General features: G+C 33.4%; 1 protein-coding gene across 1 annotated transcript in view; it reads right to left on the minus strand.

Moving 5' to 3' along the window:
• Positions 1-17,159, minus strand: part of LOC106672544 (semaphorin-2A) — a 702,354-nt gene that overhangs the window by 626,320 nt on the left and 58,875 nt on the right. The window contains exon 2 of the mRNA XM_014404069.2: positions 11,488-11,526. The gene's annotated coding sequence lies outside the window, so the exon portion shown is untranslated. The remainder of the gene's footprint in view (positions 1-11,487; positions 11,527-17,159) is intronic.

Here is a 17,159-nt window from a genome sequence, read left to right on the forward strand (position 1 = left end):
AATAAAACAGTGTGTCTGCTAGGGTCGGCACGTGACTGGGGGTAAAGTTCATACTGATCCCTCCATATTTTTCACCAATGTCTTATTTATAAGTGCATAAATCTAAACAAACCATTTGTCTCGGCAAGATGTCGTTTTGACTATATAAAGGGAGGAGAAAAGCACGACCGAACACGAGGCGGACGGGAACGAACCGGTCAGGCTTAAATAAGACCTATGTTTGTCACTGATACATGAAAAAGGGTAAAAAATATAAATGGCCCGGCAACCGTAGCTGATTGATATCCATTGCGTAGGTGAAATACATTCTCAATATGTCGACCTGGATACCGATATACATCAAAACGCCTGTATCTTGATCAAAAGTGCTTTTTGATTTACGCATTCCGGCCGGGCTAAATCGCTCAATTTTCCTTGAACGTCTGCCCGAATCCGTGATTTAGTTGCTCGTAGATATTATCGATCTCTTTTTAATAAAGTTGTGTTTTAAGGATAAAACGAGGGCTTGCAAGGAGTAACACACCAACAGATGGTAACCCCCGCATTAACGCGCTACATTAACCAGCCAAATTAAGGATAACGGCTGTTTTATTAACTCCTCTTTCTACCCTCCGAACAACGTGTAAATTTATCAATTCAAGGTTTGCAACTTTAAATCACAGTTTTACGACCTTGAACTGTTATAAATTAAGTTGTAATTGGAATGCCTCAGTAAATGATTTTACACGGGGACTAGGTTTTTAAAATTATTTATTACTATTTTCAAGAGTACATATTTTTGCAAACAATGTATGTTGAATTTTTTTTAGATCGAACCATAAAACAATATATTTTCAACAGCTTATGTGGATGACACAGGTATCAATGCACAAAGATGAGGTAATTTTTTTAGAAAAACTAAATAATAATAAAAACTTTAAATAGAAAAATACATAGATTACAGAACATTAAAAAAGATTGTTTCTTAGATTTGGTAATTAATAGAAATATCAGAAGAAAATATTCTTTTAATTTGTATTAAAAAAACAGTAGTATGAGAGTTCCCCATTTTTATTTTTCCCATCTTTTAACCAAAAATGTAATGTACAAAGTAATAACATGATCAAAACTGTTTTTAACTTAAGTGACGAATGCTGCCTCCAAAAGGAGTTCTTTGGCTAAATATCTCAGAAGGAAAAAAACCTTAAATCATATCTTGTACCCAAGAACATATTTCGACTATTAGGTTAGAGATTCTAATAAAATTTAAATTATATTAATATTATTATAAGAAAATAAATAAAATGTATACTAAAATAATAAACAGAAAGAGAATCAAAAACAAATTGATAAAGAGGTATTGGTCACGAAGTGTAATTATTTAGGTTTAATATACATATAAAGTCAGTTTTGGACGCGTCATAGGAAAAAACATTGGTTTTTGCAAATTTTTTTATAAACCTCCATTATGTTTTTTCTATTTTTGTTTTAATCTCATAAATTTTTGAATGAAAAAATGAAACGATGAGAGCAAATAAAAACATAGTGATTGAGAACATTATTCGTTCATTTCTAATAAAAATCAGTTCTGAAATAAACTAAATTAAAACTTCAAAACATTGATAATAGAAATAAGATGAAAATATATGTAAAATATGAAATCACTTGTTAGGCATTAATTAATTACTTACTGTTTAAAGTAGGAGTCATTTTTACATGCACCAATGAATCTAACGATATAAACTTCATTACAATTCAATTAATAATAAAATTTAAGAATGAATTAAATTCTTGATATTTATGCGTACTTTTGAATAAAAACCTGTTGTTGATTAAAACTGAAAATTGAATAAATCTTTATTTTTGTTTTAATAAATGCATTTAAAACAAACGTAACTATATTGTTATATATAGAACCGGGTATCGGTGTTTTTGAGAAAAAACATTTATTTGTATGTCGGGTTCGAATTTATGACTTTGTCAAAGCCTTAAGCGACGAGTCCTCCAATTGCTCCTTTAAATATGTAATAATAATATTAATTCATTATTTCAGTTCAATGGAAACGACAAAAGAACTTACATATTAATTAATTGTATTTTTTTTAAAGGTCATGGTTCAGATGAAAAGTATGATTAATTAAAATAATTAATAGGTCATTTGTGACTACTTGCTACATTTATAGATAAAAATACTACATTTTTTGGATTCGAAGTCAAATAAATAAAAAACATTGAGCACGTAATTATAAAATCAATTTATTTATTATTATTATTATTATTTTAATTTTAATTTTTTATTTTTTTTATTATTTTTTTTTTATTTAATTTTTTTTTTTGGCACCTGGGCTATCGCCGGCACCTCGCATTTCTTTTTCCACCTTACGTTTAAAGAATTTTTTTTTCAAATATTTCAAACATAAGACAGCTCTCCTGTAGGAAGTCTAGTGTCTGTAGGACCATCCCTAAATGTAGGAAGTCAGGCGATTCTGGTAACGTTTCTGGGACATTATTTCTACATTTTTAGCCCCTCCTGGTGAAAAGGATCTAAAACTCTCTCATACTCAAACATTCAATCATTGCCTAGCCTAATGTGCGGGTTTCAGAGTACTCCATATTCCGCTGAAAACTCCCCCACAAAAAACACATTCATACTTTATGTACAATTAAAATTTACATTTGCACAATGAATCCAAAATACTATCCTAGATTGATGGGTTTTTTCAGAACTACCCGATAGCAGAAGTTGCAAAATTAAAACTATATTTTATTATGATAAAACAAATAAAAAATAGTATTAATACAGAAAAAACACCTAAGAACTTAAAAAAATTTACAAACTTAATCTCTTGGGTCAAGAATGTATGAATATAATGTTTTTGTAATTGAGTGAAGTACTGAAATTACTGATGTTAATTCTATTTTCATAAATATATTTAAGTACCCTGAACAATATAGTACTTATCCGTATTTACTTTTGGTAAATCATGGCAATAGCTTTAATCTCACGCGATAGTTAAATAATTTGGAGTTTACAAATGCAACATGAAAATTTGAAAAATTATTGTATATTTAAAACTTTGAATTCTTTGTATAATAACTCTGTGTTATATCATCCTGGTTTATTTACAACTATTTTTATTAAACAACTTTTTAGGACTTTTAAGACGTACAATAACAGGTAGTCAGCTAGTCTTGTTAAAAAAATTCTGCGACAGTATATCTCAGAACACAGTAAACCTCGTGGTTATTTCTTATTCCGATCAAAAGTTATGATTTTTTTACTGTTTATTTAAGAAAACAACTTTTTTTAACATAAAACCTGAATTTCCTCCACTTTAACGTAACTTTTCCCAACCTTAGACCGCAATTTTCGGTTTAGCACCGAATTTCCTTTAGATTAATCCACTTTCGTTTTAAAACTTGCCAGTCTACATACAAAACAACTGCAAAAACATGATAAAATTTGCGAAATGGTTATTCTTGATCAATTCCTTTAAACCGTAGCGCCTATACATTACAAAAGTCAAATCAGCTAAAACATTTTATGCGCATTCCAACGATCTATTCGAAACCTCGATTATTTTGACTTGTGTTGGGAAATTTCTGGTGACCTGGCAGGCCAATGAATCGTACCGTTTCTACCTATCCATGTGGGGTAATGTTGGCTTAGCCATTCCCATACTGCTGTATATAATTCTTATATGTTCCTCCCCTCACCGTATCCCATAACATAATATGGATTGCGTAAAGGCGAAATAAACTGATTTTAAAGTACATAAAAGTAAAATGCGTCTAAAAATTCGAAAATTGTAAAAAAGATATTTTGATTATCTGAAAATTAAAGTTTAAATGTTGTTCTAGTAATACACCTAAGTATTTTATTTTAGTTGCAAAATGAAAAGTTTGGCAGGTACAATTTAAATTGCTTCTGTATAAAATGTAAAATAATTTTTTTAATCTAGTAGGGTTCTGTTCGACATGAAAGCAAACTTTTTAATAATAAAAAAATAAGAAGAACAATAAATGCAAGAAGATTAAAGGCAAAATTAATTTATTCCATTTTGGACCCATTTAATACATTTAGGTGGTTCATATCCGAAATAGAGTCATACTGTTATGTGTAATAACATTGAAAATGATTGTCGTTTAAAACAGTTGACAAATCTTCTTTGCGTTAAGTATTCAAAGGGGGGTTTAAATTAAACATATGTGTTTGGTTAGCGTGTTTGCACTATTCACGATTCTAATGACTTTTAGAGTAGCCTACGCATGTTGGGCAGGAAATTTTAATCCAAATAAGTGTAACAAAAGCGGGGAGATAATGCCGACGGTTTACATAATGGATTGTTCTTCTGCGAGGCCCTTTCAGCGGTTAATCTCCCTGGTGGCACTAAAGAGGATGGAAAACGGCAGCTAATAAGCTTTTGTTTTACCAAAACTGCTTGAAATGTTGGATGCCGGCGGTCTCTTAACGCGATCATGAGACTAGATTGCCAAGCGGTCCTCTCAAGAGGGAATTTATGTTGGACCGGCATCTAATTAAGGTTGTATCTTGCCGTGGTAAATTCAGTTAGTGTCGAGGCTGGCGAGAGGGAAGGTGGTGTGAGTTTAATTGTATGCCCGTCAGTCAAGTGGAGCGGGCATAAGATAGCGCCTAGTGCATGCAGCACACCACCAATTAAACTAGAGCCACCTCGCATATAAACCGGAAGATTTCAACAATCACGCCGGCGACATCATTTATTCATCAGACGGCACCGTTCCTAATATGAGGCAGATCCCAGAATTAATTAGATCCCACTCCTTCTATTACGTACTTTATAATATATGCATGTTGTTTATTCAAGCTTTATTATACATCTTGAAAACGAATATTCAACTAGTGGTTTGCGGGTGCTGAGAAATAACAATTTTTGAAAATTCTGATCTGATGAATTTTCATCAACCCTAACTCATTTTTTCTCTGCTGCTGCTGCATGGGATATTTTATTGAGCCATCAATCTAATGTACTTAGATCATATCTGATCGTCCTGTTTTAGTTGTTCTATCTAGCTAGCTTGAGCAACCAGTTCGACATTATTCCGTCATTTTGTTAAATGTATTAATTTATTTACACCTAAGGAAATTTGGTAACAGCTTAAAAATAAAACAAAAAATGAACACAAAAAACTTATACAGGATGTCTGGTAAACAGACGACAATACTTCAGGAGGTTGTAGATATAAAAGCGGACTAAAAAGCCCACATTGTCCAAAGTATTCCATAAATCCTCGTGTCCCATAAAATGTTAATCCTACTGAAAATTTGCTTACATCAATGTAAAATTCATAGAAAACTCTATATAATTCATTTTTTGTTTTTATTTGTTGTAAACGTAAGCAAAGAAACTCAATATTATTTCAAAGATAAACTTTTACGAGTTTCCAAAGCTCTTGTCTAATGTTCGCTTACAGAAAAGTTAATTTAGTCATGAACGGTATATGCATGTACTTAATTTCTCAAATATCAGTTATCACCCATATAAAATAATCATTTAATTGTTAAAAATTTGATTTATCAATAACTCCCTGAAATAAAATCACAAATGGACTGATATATAACTTAGCATGTAATGGCATATGATTTTTTATTGTAACGGAAGCATTTCTGAGTGAATTGATTTTATCGTGATGTACCTATAGGTTTTTGTTAGTTTTGCAAGTTCAACATAATTATTGACTCGCAACTTAAAATTAGATACTGAAAACGAAATATTAATTTACGAAACAAGGAAATGGTATCCTGGTACATAAGGTTGTGAATACTGGGGATCAAGCCAAGATTCCAATCCCTAGCACAAGTCTATTTTTAATTTATTATTTTTATGTATATTGTTACGTTCGTAAAACGTAACATAGTATAAGTGTATTGTTGTTGTTTGGCCAGGGATGCCTCCTGAATTGTAATGCCACCTAAACTAAAATTGGCGGTGGGTTAATCAAAATTAAGACGGCCTAGGATAGGCTTGTGAGAGAGGAGAGGAGTGAAAAAAAAGAGAGGACAGTGTGCGTCGAGACGGATATCCCTACGGCTTGGCCGGAGCAAAGAAAATCATCAATTCTTTGATTAACGAAGGCGATCGCGGACCCACTCAACTTCAGAGAAGGTGCTCCACATTCCTAGAAGCGGGGATTTTCAATCGCCTGGAAAAGAAGCATATCTGGACACTGGTTCCCAGGAAAGTTTAGTTTTTAAGGAATGTTTGTTTAGATTTTATGATAATTTAGGTTCATTTAGTGTGTAAGTTTGTTAAAATGTTACCCGTAGAGAATTATGATTAGTCTATGTTTAATATTTTAGTTTCCGTTGGAATAAATGTGTTTTTTTGTTTCGTTATGTAAATATTGTGTTCTTTTTTTTTACTGTTATTGAATTTTCTTTGTTTTATTTTATTTTTCTTTCTTTACGGTTCGCTGTTTCCGTGTATATAAACAGCGTGGCGCCCATTTGTTTAAAAATTTAATATTAAGTTCATCATCGTTAATTCATTAAGTAACCCCGCCCGTCTCCACGGAGCGAAGCCGGCAAATTCTCGGCGTAAGATTTTGGCGCCCAACGTGGGGCCAGATGATTATTGGTACATTGTTATTGTTATTTGAAGATACGGAATGTACAACCGTATAAAATTTAATCATTCATAGTGTGTCAGTGGTGAGAAGCCTTTTAGGGTTACAGAGAACATTCTGGACTATTCAGATGCCAGGACGATATAACTGAACGCCGTTACGAAAAGGGATGCCTACCCTCTACCGTATGTACGCCACATTCTAGACAAACTTCGAGATGCCCGATATCTTTCATCGCTGGACTTGAAATCCGCCTATTGGCAGGTGAAGGTTGCTGCTGAAAACCGTGAGAAGACTGCCTTCACTGTACCCGGAAGGGGACTTTTCCACTTTGTCAGGATGCCCTTTGGGTTGCATAATGCGCCGGCCACGTGGCAACGCCTTATTGACTCCGTTTTGGGTCCTGAGCTGGAGCCAAAGGTATTTGTGTACCTCGACGACATAGTCGTTGTTACACAAGAATTCCAAGACCATATGGAAACTTTAAACTTAGTGATGAAAAGGCTTTGCGAAGCGGGATTAACAAAGCACAAATTTGTAGACCAGAGGTGCGGTACCTTGGCTATGTAATTGATAGGGATGGCTTGCATGTTGACCCGGACAAGGTTAAGGCTATATTAGACTTCCCTCAACCTCGCACTGTCCGTCAAGTTCCGAGGTTCTTGGGTTTAGCGTCATGGTATCGCCGCTTTGTGCCCCATTTCGCATCGGCTAGCGCACCATTGTCCGATTTGTTGAAGAAGAATAAGAAATGGAGCTGGACTGATGATCAAGAAAAGGCTTCCCGAGAGTTAAAAGTCGTTTTGGTGTCCGCGCCTGTGCTTACCTGCCCTGACTTCAGTCGCCCCTTTAAGTAAGAATATTGATCCTTTCTTTATCTATTACTCTCTCCTCCTCCTAAAGGATTTACTCCATCAGACATACGACACACTATTAAATAACTACCTTTATGAAAATCTCCAGGTTATGGTCTAATTACAAAACAAATATTACAACATTTGCCGCACAGAGGCTTACTATACTTAACGTACCTACACAACGCCGTACTCAGGACTACATATTTTCCATTGCGATGGAAATTCTCCACAATTAAAATGATTCATAAGCCAAATAAAACTTCTGATCTTCCAAGTTCCTATCAACCCATTAGTCTCCTTTCCATCGTTGCCAAAATACTATTTCTACTAAACTATTTCTCCGACGATTACACGATTAATATTTGAAAGTCTTAATATTATTCCAGATCATCATTTTGGATTCCGCACATTTCACACGGCAACTCAACAATTACAACGTGTTGCTGACAATATAGCTTCTTCCCTCGAACAAAAACAGCATTGCTTGGGTGTCTTTCTCGATTTAGAAAAAGCTTTCGAACGAGTCTGTCACTCGGGCGTTCTTTGGAAACTGAAGGACATCCTCCCTCATACGTACTATCTTACACTGAGGTCTTATCTAACGGACCAATTTTGTCGAGTCCGTCAGGGAACTGAATTCTCACCTTATATACGCATTAGGGCGGGCGTTCCTCAGGCCAACTTGGCCAATTTCTGTTTTCAATGAACACTGCAGATCTTCCTACAAATGTTACCATTTCAACACGTACATCCGCTGATGATACAGCGATTGTTACACGTAATTCGGACTCCTCAATTAACACTCAACATTTTCAACAACACCTGAATGAATTAACAGTATGGTTCACAAAGTGGTGAATGAAGATAAACCCAATGAAAAGCGTACAGATAAATTTGACCTTACGTAAAAATTTCTGAAATATCTGTCCTGCAGTGAGTATAAATGGAATCCCATTGCCTACCACCGACCTTTATGTGTCCTTTATCTTGGACTTTTCTTGGATAAACGACTGACTTAGAATCCCCACACAAGACTGAAAAGACAGCAAACAAACCGACATTATAAATTGTTAAAAAGACCACTTGACTCACGATCAAAATTAGACATTGAAAACAAACTTTTAATTTACAAGACAATGATTAGTCCTCTCTGAGCGAACGGTTGTGAAGTGGGGGCTCAATGAAGGATTCCAATTCCCAACGAATCTAAAATTCTCCGCCAAATTATAGCTCTTTTTTCCTTTCAAATTACACTATTCATAACGATCTACACATTCCGTTTGTACATCCGTTATAAATAATTTCATCAATCACTGAACACACAGTAATCTATTTGTATGACATTTATCACTTTCAACCTTTCCTGAAAATCCTCCAAGAGGATTAAAGCGAAAGTGGTCTCGAGACCTTCTCATTGATTGGAGCTCAACAAGGTATCAGTGTGAAGGAGTGTTGCCACTGGGCAACTCCTACAACAGCCTCCAATGATAAATTTAGTTTATACAACATTTGTAGTTGTAAATATCAAATAAACGTAATTTTAAAAAAAAATCTATTTCTCTTGTATAAGTGCTGCAGCGGTTAGGGAGAATTTAGAGAAGAATTGAATCGGATATTTTACTTTTGTTGTCGTTGCTTTCTTCCGTCCATTTTTTAAAATGTTAAGAGTTTTTAATGTGATAGAATAAAAATGAATTGTGAGTTAAAAGTTGTTTACTCTTGTAAATATGTAAATCGTTGTAAATAAATTTTGTTATTTTTACATTTCTAATAATTTTTCACAGGGTGACAGATGTACGCAATTGGATATACGATACGTAGAGAGGCGCACAAAGACCAACAGGAACGTAAGCCGATGATGCGTTGATTCCATCACCTTAAAGTTAAAAACGAGAAGGGGACCAAAAAGAATCATAAATCCCTTCAAAACATTGTCACTTTATATTTAAAATTAACTGTTCAAAATATTTTAAATTATACTATTTCTTAAAATTTTAGTTTGCACGCCTTACAAGAATAACTTTAATAAACACGATTTTTTACACCATTAAAAAAATAATTGAAAAGTAATATTATTTTATAACTTAATAATATGTAGAACAATATATTCGATATAATGATTTGTTGAAGTACTGAGGAATGGTCAGGAATGAAGCATTTTAGAAAAACACTTTTTTTCATTTTTTTGCCGACGTTTCGAACTTTATTCCGGTTATCTTCAGCGCCTGGGTAAATTACAATACATTCCTGGAAACCCAGATTTACCGCGTTCCCCACCCTCTCGTAATCGTATAAAAACAGCAGAATACAAGTTCAAGTTTCACAACAATTTCACACGAAACAAACACAACACCACATTAATAGCATCACAAATATGTGAGCATGAAATATTTGGTTCCAAATTTATGTTATTTACATGTGTATCAATAAGTATTTTTTCCGATGAACTTCTGCAATGTAATTCATTTTGTAATTCAATGCCTTGAATTTAAACCGAATAAAGGTAGAAACGACGGCAAAAAAAAAAAAAAAATGAAAAAGGTGTTTTTCCAAAATACTTCATTCCTGACCGCATCTCACTAGTTCAACAAATTATTGAACAACCTGTCGCTCAATAACAGTATATTCATTACATGTTATTCCAATAAAAAGTAAGTCGGGAGAAGTACTACTGGCGCTTCCTGTAACTTAACCAGGCAAGCTTACAAATGTTCCTTAATATAGAACACTCAGACATGTTTTAAATATAATTAAAAATTAAAACCAGTTCATAGTAAAGAATCAGCATATATCACTATTGAATAACATGCCAGTCTAAAAGCCGTAATTAATTATTGTTTTTAAATAATTTAGATTAAATCGTCATATTAATACGTCAGGAGAAATAGGTAATCGTTAATTAATTTTGATTTATGTATTAATTTAATTTTAGTTTTTTTTCCCTTATGGATGTAATTAGAAAACAAACGCCTTTGCATTGTATTACTTCAAGTGGATGTGAACATTAAATTTGATAATTTGTACAAGCAGATGTTCAAATTTTGTACGGAAGCCGGTTAAAAATAATTTTTGCCATTTTTATCAAGTAGGTAAAAATCAAAATACCATGTCGATTAAATAGATAGATTAAAGTGAAGACAACAAATTTACAAGAATGAGTAAACAAACAATTTTTATCTGCAAGATTCGGGAGTTTCCTTTTTTTAATCTCTGGCTCGTCGTTTTTCATTAAGATTATTCAGAAATAATGCAAAGACATAACTAATTTAATTGTTAATAATCTTCAATGTATTTACGTATTTTAGCTGCAGATAATAAACCTATTTAACCTTAAAAAAAAACTTACACGCTGTTTAATACACTAGAAACCTATTCCAAAAACTATATAAATCCTTAATTCTCTGTTTAGGAGGTTAGTGATATCAGGCCACAATAAATAGACTTTCAACGTCCAATTGCCTTTATTACCGACCGGTTTCAACCCACTGGGTCATTCTCAAGGTCCTAAAATCAACATTTCTGTCAGTTGGTCATTATTGATCAAAACGTTAGCCAACAATGGGAAAAGTGGTGACCCCATAGGTAAGCCTCTCATCTCATTTGTAGTGTATTTGTGAGTACAGATTTACTGTTTTTGTAAAAAATTGTTTATAACTGAGATAAATGTTGATTGTAGGACCTTGAGGATGACCCATTGGGTTAAAACCGGTCGGTAATAAAGTTCAATTGGACTTGAAAGTCTATTTATTGTGGCCCGATATCATCAACCTCCTAAACAGGGTATTAAAGCTGAGGCCCACAACATCCCACCGCTATATCGGAATATAAATCCTTATTTAGATAAACATTCTATTACGTCACATATTTAGCATTGACAAAATGTTGCTCAGTTTATTCGATACTTTTACTTTTACTGTTTTTCACCAATACGTTTTTGGAGCACAATACAGTAAATGTCATAATGGTTTTATGATTTAATCTTTACGTTTTAAATTAAGTCGTTATGGGTAAATATTTAGTTGTACATTAAAATTTGAAAACCTACCTGTTATGATGACGGTCGAAACGTTCACCGGATGATAGTCTAAAACAAAAAAATAGGTCTGGTTAGATAAATCGTTTTGGAGAAGGTATTTATAACTGAGGGCCATAAATATTTTTTAATTATAAATAGATGTTCCTATATGATATATGTTATTTATTGAAACGAATGTATTTCTTAGCGCGAATAAAGAGTTATCTTCAATTAGCACCATATTATCAAGCAGAGAAAATTAATGTGTGAATATAATTTATCAGAGCGGATGGAGAGACATATCCCTAATTATCAACCCCAAGGTATATTGACTACTCTGGGGTAGTGTGAATTAATTTGTGAATGTTATTTATTAGCATGAATGAAGGCGTCCCCGATCCTCCGAGGAAGATCAAGTCTCCGCGGTAGTGTCAATGAACGTGAGTACGAAATTGATTGGCATGAATGGAGATTACAATTAACCGGAAAACTATGGAGTACTCTGTGGTATTGTTCATGAATTATGTGTGTATATGTAACTCTATTTTCCAAATAAACGTTTTACAATTAATTTTAATCAATTTAGTTGATCATAATCATTAATTGAATGGATAATCAATCACTGAATACTATAATAGTGAAGACCTATGCAATACAAACGTAAAAAGAAATAATCTTTCCTAAATAGATCGTAAAATTTGGAGTCGTGTTGGAAAATCTTTTATTTGCCTAAAACTTCATCATCACCAAACCTGCGACAGTAGCAAACTGTTAAACATGCATGAAACATTTTTGAACTCACATAAATCTTAACTTTTTAAATTTTTGAAAATTATTTTTTTAATACATTTAAATTAGAATTTAAAACTATTTCTAAATATACATTTTTAAATTTCTATCTTTCATGTGGCCGTAAATTTATTTTATAATTTGGAAGAATTTTTTTTTAACTTTTGACTTTATAAGTCACAAAACATGTCTAATTGAAATTTTTTATATCTCCAAAAGAGAGACTGCCAGCCACATCACAACTTCACAACACATATACGATTGAGTTTTCCGCAAAATCTACGCCCAACCCTGGTGGGTAGAAAAGCCGCCCAATACTGCGATATATAATCTATATACTGGGTGGTGCGTTTTTCGACGGACAGAACAGAAAAAATAATGCATCATCAATACTCAGGAAGAAGTGACGGGAGTAGAGACTCCATACAACAAACAATTTGATCACCACAAATTTGGCATGGGTACATAGACGTGTCTTAATAGTTCATCTTTAGTTTAATAGTGGTTTATTGTTTTTCCTATGATGCGTCGAAAAATATAACTCTCAGGTTGAAAAAGTGTGAAGTTCACTTATATTTATTTTCAACCGTTTAGTGATTATAAATAATAGACAAAATGCTGTTTTCATGATCTTAACAAACTTAAATTGTTAAGCCAAGAGCCCTGTACGAAAATAATGTATTAAAGAAAAAATAGACGTAGGAGATCTATTTCGCAATGATTAAATTCTACCCAGTAATCTATATAATTGACAGTGTAAATATGACTGTCAAGCTGGGTATAAAATATAAAAAAACTCTAAATGTTGGTTATTTTAAATGAATTTTTATTCACTAATTTCGTGGTCCGCTTTACCAATTAATATATTACAATTAATTAAGGTTTTTAGTTGAGATAAAAACGTCAATGGCACGAGCGGGATTCGAACCCACGATCTTCCGCTAGATACGCCGCTCCTCTACCACTTGAGCTATCGTGACCTCGATCCACTCGGACAACAATTTCCCATCTCAACCACACTTTTTTAATTTTCCCTCCTTTTTTCAAATGTCGTGTAATCGGATTGGATTCTCGACGACAAATGAAATGGTCATGGAGAGCTTTAGTGAAGTATACTTCATTTTAAATCATTAAATTCACTAATTTCGTGGCCCGCATGACCAATTAATATCCTCGATCCACTCGGGCACCATCTTCAGCTTGAAAAATGGCAAAACGGAGGGAAAATTCAAAAGGTGCGGTTGGGATGGGAAGTCAGTGTCCGAGTGGATCGAGGTCACGTTAGCTCAATTGGTAGAGCAGCGGCGTATCAAGCCGAAGATCGTGGGTTCGAATCCCGCTCGTGCTATTGACGTTTTTATCTCAACTAAAAACCTTGATTAATTGTAATGAATTTTTATGTTGAAACATAAAGAAGGAAAGGATGTTTCGCATTTGCCTGAAAAATCTTTATATTACAAAAAATTCTATAATTATAATATAAAAGTGACTAAATTAAAAAAGAAAAATAAATAAATGCAATAAAACTTTTTGGTTTCAATTGGAGAATCGTTAAAATTCGAAAATAGCAGACGGCTAAAGGTCGATTTACCGGATTGTGCCCAATTTTGGCAGGGTAAGAGCCATTTGGTTCTAAATAATAGAGCCCCCTGCATCGGCAATTCGGGATGAATAATGAAGCCAGTCTCTACTCTAGTTCACAGTCGGAAGAGGCGCGGCTTCCAATATTCATGCCAGTTGATAATAAGGCCCTTGAGGCACGTAAGCTCGCCGCCTGGTCCATTCGACTTAGAAAGTTCCCGATCCTCACTAATAAATGGACTGCTAAATAGTTTTGACCCGAAGGTATTGTTTTTGAAATTCTCACAACCAGTGTAACTGGTCGAAAACAGCTTTCGTGAAATCTCTACGCCATATACGACCATAAAGCTAATTTTATAACAATACGATCTACAACGTAATAAAAAATATATAACATGACTAAACTTGTTGAACTTCCTTATACGTACAATATTTTTTGGATTAATTTTAATCAAGCTGTGTGGTGGTTAGTGACCGTTAATCGATAATTATTCAGAAATCGTGAGATGCGGTCTGGTATGATGTAGGTTTCAGAAAAACATTTTCTTTATCGTGCCAACGTTTCGATCTTTATTGAAATCATCTTCAGGGCCAGGGATTTACAAACATTGTTTACATTTAACAAATACATGTAGGATGTAGAAAAAAAAGTGAATTTATACAATGCAAAATATATTTTTTATATTCAATCAAAGTATTTCTACTCACATTTGATTAAATATAAAAAATATATTTTGCATTGTATAAATTCACTTTTTTCCACATCCTACATGTATTTGTTAAATGTAATCACTATTTGTAAATCCCGGCCCTGAAGATGATCTCAATAAAGATCGAAACGTTGGCACGATAAAGAAAATGTTTTTCTGAAACCTACATCACACCGGACTACAGCTCACGATTTCTGAATAATTATCGATTAACGGTCACTAACCACCACACACTTTGATTAAAATTACTGGATGACTGCAACAGTGACGATAATAGTTTTTCAATATGCACCGTCATGGGTGGAATGTAAGACCGTGATTTATATTATATGATGTAACACATAAAAATAAAATGAAACCTAGTTTATTGTTACACATCCCATCTATTCCTAAACCAATCAACAGGAGTTATTTTATTAAAACAATGGAACCATGATTGTCAATACATTGGATGACTTCGCTCTTTTCGCAAATATTTTTGTTGTCTGAAAATCCCCTAACCATCCCTAACCATCCCTAACCATCCCTAACCATCAATTAATTTGGCTCAAAATGTAATTTAGAAATGACAAAGGGGTGGGACAACGATGGAAAATTTGTTAAAATAGTTAGGTAAGCACTCGTTGGTATTTAGCGGGCGCGGGGCGGCTCGGAAGGCAATTAAACACGATTGAGTTAAATTGTCACACGACACGTCCCCCACAGGTACCGCCTTCCGTTGTCAGGCGATACAGCGGAAATTTGCAGCCGACAAATAAAATGATTATGGAAATTGGGTCCAAAAGGGTAAAAGGCGAAAAACGACAACTGGATTACAAGGGAATGACAATAATCCGGTGCCTTTTAGCGAAAGCCCAAGGGTCATTAGCTGTCGACGAAGCGTGGGGGTGGGAATGTGCTACAACCCCTCGTGGTTCGGGGGTGGAACATTGGCGGCAGCACTCCTCGGCCGCCCCCGATTTAAGCCCAAAACCGGTAGATTTCTCTGCGAGGTCTATATAGATCTACCATCAATTTTTTTTATTTAAAAATCAACAAAAATGTTTAAAGTTTGAGTTGACATCATATATGATGGAGAATATTGGAAGAAAACTTGGAGCAACTTTAAAACAAAAAACATTAATTGAAATTGTTGTGACCCAAGAAGATTAAATTTTTTGATAAAGAAAGTTTAATGTAAATAAAGATTGAAAAGTTAGCTGTTGATTAGTTCATTATCTGTTTGAAAAACAAGCCTAGTAGTTAGTTAAAGCACAACGTGGGCCACAACAATTTATTTTTTATAAGGACTTTTTCTAGAATATGTGAACTGATAACAAACATTTTCTTTTACTTAATTTTTACCGTTTTAAAGCCTTCATTAAAGTGGTAGCAGCTTCTTTTCAACCATGTGGTTCATTACCATCAAAAATTAACTTCTTCCAAGGGCCCTAGCCAATTTTGTATTTTATTCTCAAATTAAAGCTTAATATTAGTTTTCTATTTTTGTTTAATTTATTTTCTGACTATTAGATTAAACAGTATTTTATTGTATCTATACGTAATGATTATAATGCTATTTGCTGGTGTGTCCATTTAAATGGCCAGGCTAAATGTTTTTGTACAGATAACGGTTATCGAAAATATCGAAAAATACATATTTAATATTTTAGTTTTCGCTGAAAACGATGGCGCCATGATATTTTAAATTGGTAAGAATAAAAAAGCTATGGTACAAAATGTTAAAAGAAATATCGTAATTTCGTTTTTACTATTAAATATTTTCACTTGATGTTTTGATACTAGACAGTTTATGATAATTTATTAGAATGATGGCGATTGGTCTGCCAGCAGTGGGTATGCACGAGTTGAGTTAATAAACTGTTTTATTTGTAAAAAAGGTATTCTACATGTTTCGAACATCAATAACAACAAACAGAAACACAGAGATGTTCGAAAGACCCACCAACATATTTCCAAGAGATTCATAAAACCGTTTAGCACGAAAACAACAAATGAAGGTTAAGGAATAATTAGGATTTAAAAAACACCAGAACCCTGGGTGTTGATACGAAATAAGAAGAAAAAGAGTAGAATTACATAAAATATAAAACTTTTAAATGTATGTGCAAACCCCTATTATGTTTAGCACTCGTTTTACCTGTTAGTTTTGGTTAAAAAAAAACATTATTGCTGTTTTTGAAAGAAATTTGAATTCGTTTGATTATAGTTCTTAAAATGAAATTAACAACTATACATTAAAAAAAAAAAATACATGCGATTTTATTTAAACATATTATTTTTTGCAAATGGTTGTATTTTTCCATCTATCACGTCTTTATTGATGTTTTTATGATAATTTTATAATAATTTTTTAATTCAATCATTAATGAAATTTCGTGAGAATCTGATGTTTTACGCCGGTGCTTAAGACAATTGACATTTTATTAGTAAGTATGGGAGGGTGCGTTTAATGCTAAAATCATGCAGACCATTCATTTTGTTTTTGTGTTCTTTTAAAATTTGAACTCTCCTATATTTCTCGAATTATGGGTTCTTCTTTTCTTGGAAGAATGCCGTTTCATGAACGACAAATAGGGGAGCATGACAGTCACAAAGCCTGGCCGGACCAGTTTGTTAAGG

Source organism: Cimex lectularius, unplaced genomic scaffold (assembly GCF_000648675.2).
Source record: "Cimex lectularius strain Harlan isolate CLEC.00 unplaced genomic scaffold, Clec_2.1 scaffold48, whole genome shotgun sequence".
Lineage (NCBI taxonomy): Eukaryota > Metazoa > Arthropoda > Insecta > Hemiptera > Cimicidae > Cimex > Cimex lectularius.